Source organism: Malania oleifera, chromosome 1 (genome assembly GCF_029873635.1).
Source record: "Malania oleifera isolate guangnan ecotype guangnan chromosome 1, ASM2987363v1, whole genome shotgun sequence".
Lineage (NCBI taxonomy): Eukaryota > Viridiplantae > Streptophyta > Magnoliopsida > Santalales > Ximeniaceae > Malania > Malania oleifera.
In genome coordinates this window covers 61350944-61353493 of record NC_080417.1, presented here as the reverse complement: position 1 = coordinate 61353493, position 2550 = coordinate 61350944, and the positions used below count along the sequence as shown (strand labels likewise).

At 39.6% G+C, this 2550-nt stretch overlaps 1 non-coding gene across 1 annotated transcript; it reads left to right on the top strand.

The window, feature by feature from the left end:
- The first annotated feature begins 2238 nt into the window (after positions 1-2238).
- On the top strand, positions 2239-2344 carry LOC131147413 (small nucleolar RNA R71). Its single transcript, XR_009134795.1, has one exon. It is a non-coding gene; the product is annotated as a small nucleolar RNA R71 (small nucleolar RNA).
- Positions 2345-2550: the final 206 nt, after the last annotated feature.

Sequence of the window (2550 nt, the reverse complement as noted above, 5' to 3'; positions counted from 1 at the left end):
CGACCAGGTAGTTGGAGAACAAATGTTCTCGGACGACTAGATGGTCAACTGTTGACCCAGGAGGGTTTCGATCGACCAGGGCCTTTTGAACTACCAGTTTCGGTCGACCAGTTGGTCAAACTTTTGACCCCAGGGAGTTTCAGTTGACCAGGGCCTTTTACACTACCTTTTCTAGTCGATGGACCACCTTGTTCCCTTGAACTCCTGGCAATTTCGACCATGACTTGTTGTGCCACGCTACATAAAACTGCATCCGAATCACCGCCTGCAGTGCTTGAGGGTCCAGCACCCTCATTCCCACTAGCGAGGGCACTACTGCCACCAGGGTCCATCCTGAAAAATAAGTAACTTAACTCAGAACCCCTTCACTATACACATCACCCAACCAACATAGTATATACTCGTAATTAATTCATCCCTCCTGATCTTAATTCAAGGTTTAATCATGCAACCTAGATACTCAACCTGACGATAGTTTACCATGAATTTCCCAAAATAGTCACCCCATGAAAATCAAAGAAACCACCATGGAAGTCCTGCATCTAGACTACAAAACCAGTACAATCTTCATACCAGAAAACATTCATCATTTAATAACTGCAAAAACGTATACTTTCATATTTCTAATACATCATACTAATCATAACTATCTAGTATAGCTAATAATATTGAAAACATTCCTAAGATGAATAGCTAGCTGATGCCATGTATTAACCCCCACGACGGGTTATGTAGCCTGAAGGAGGGACTCGACAATGGCTGGCTGATCAATGTCGAGTCAAAAATGTCTGTAACTACGATGGGCTTGCCACACCCTGGTCTGGACTGCCAGGTAGACATCTACAACTCTATACTAAAAGCCACATCGACTATCCATCTCCCACACCATCGTGGGGTGGTTAGCACCACTCTGAACATAGATATATGATCTATAAGCTATGGTACCGTGCTCCTGAACTGAACTAAACTAACATCCGGGTTCTTATAACATATAATACATGATAATATAACGTTTAACATAAATGGATTGATAGCATTTTCTATAATTTCATAAATACGGCCTCGTGCCGAACATTTCATAAATATTGCCTCACACTGAAATCATACGTAAAACACGGCCTCGCGCCGGCTATCAATCATGACCTTGTGCCAAATATCTCATACATATCATTCTGAATAATAAATCAATTATCATGTATTTTCAACATCATTATATATTGTATTATTTCATATTCTTGAAAACATGCTTTACTCGTAAAATTGCCATATCATAATACTCTTCATGAAAAATAACATTCATGCCACACATAGCTGAGTAAATTCGTACATTTCATTCTAAAATTACATTTCCTATATAACTACAATATTTTCCCAAATATGCATTTTCCTAATAATATTCAAATATAATACATGTTTCCCTGAAAATTAATTTACAGATAAATAATAATAATACGCGTGAAAAATAACTGTTTTAGTTTATTCCCTTACCTGATATTGGAAAGAAACCCCCTAAAATTTTCGATCCTGCACTCGCAGGGTTCCTCGTTCAACTCCCTTAAAACATTAACTCCCAGAACTAAATTTCAGTATTTTCACGTGAGTATCATTTCCTATAACTGCGAAAAGATCAAATTTCGAATAAAAAGTCTTACCTCAATTCAGGGATGAATTTCAACTCGCTTTCACCAACGATCCGCTCTGGTAGATTTGGAGAGAACTTCCCCAGAAGCCTCATGGTGGTCTCAGATCATCGATTCGGAAAGCGACGAAGCGAAAATTGAAGAGAGAGAGAGAGAGAGAGAGAGGGGGGGGGAGAGTGATTTTTCTTAATTTTATGCATTTAAATCCGGGTTTCAACTATTTATAGGGCCGGATTCATCGACGAGACACGTTACCTCGTCGACGAGTCCTGTAGAAAGTTCGTCGACGAACCTGCATCCTCGTCGATGAATTTCAGACTTCCAAAAATTCTCTCTCGGTATCTTCTCGTTGATGAAATTTGTCTTTATCGACGAGGCCTTCTTGTACCCTTGTCAACGAATCCTCTGCGTTAATCGCAGAGGACCTGATAAATTTCCTTGGTAATTACATCCCAAAGTGCAATGTCATCGACGAAGACTGCTGCCTCCTTGTATTTCTGTTTCTATTTCCCTCCCTATTTATTATTTAAATACCATTATTCTTCGGGTTGTCACAGTCAACCCTTCATAGAAAGTTTGGACTAATTGCCACTTAAGGACCCGGTGATGTGGGCATTTACGAAGCATGTCCCTAAAGCGCTCCCAAGTCTTGAAAAAGAATTTCTCATCCATCTATGAGAAACTTGTGATAGCTCTCCGAAGCTGGTTAGTCTTCTCAATTGGGAAGTACTTTTTAAGAAATTCATGTTAGATGGTGGCTCAGTTGGCCACCGAGTTCGATTTTAAGGACGTTAGTCAATATTTTGCCTTATCCTTCAGAGAGAATGGGAAAAGCCTAAGATGAAGAGCATCATCACTGAAATTAATTATGTGGATGGTGGAACAAATTTCCAAAGAATTCATCTAGATG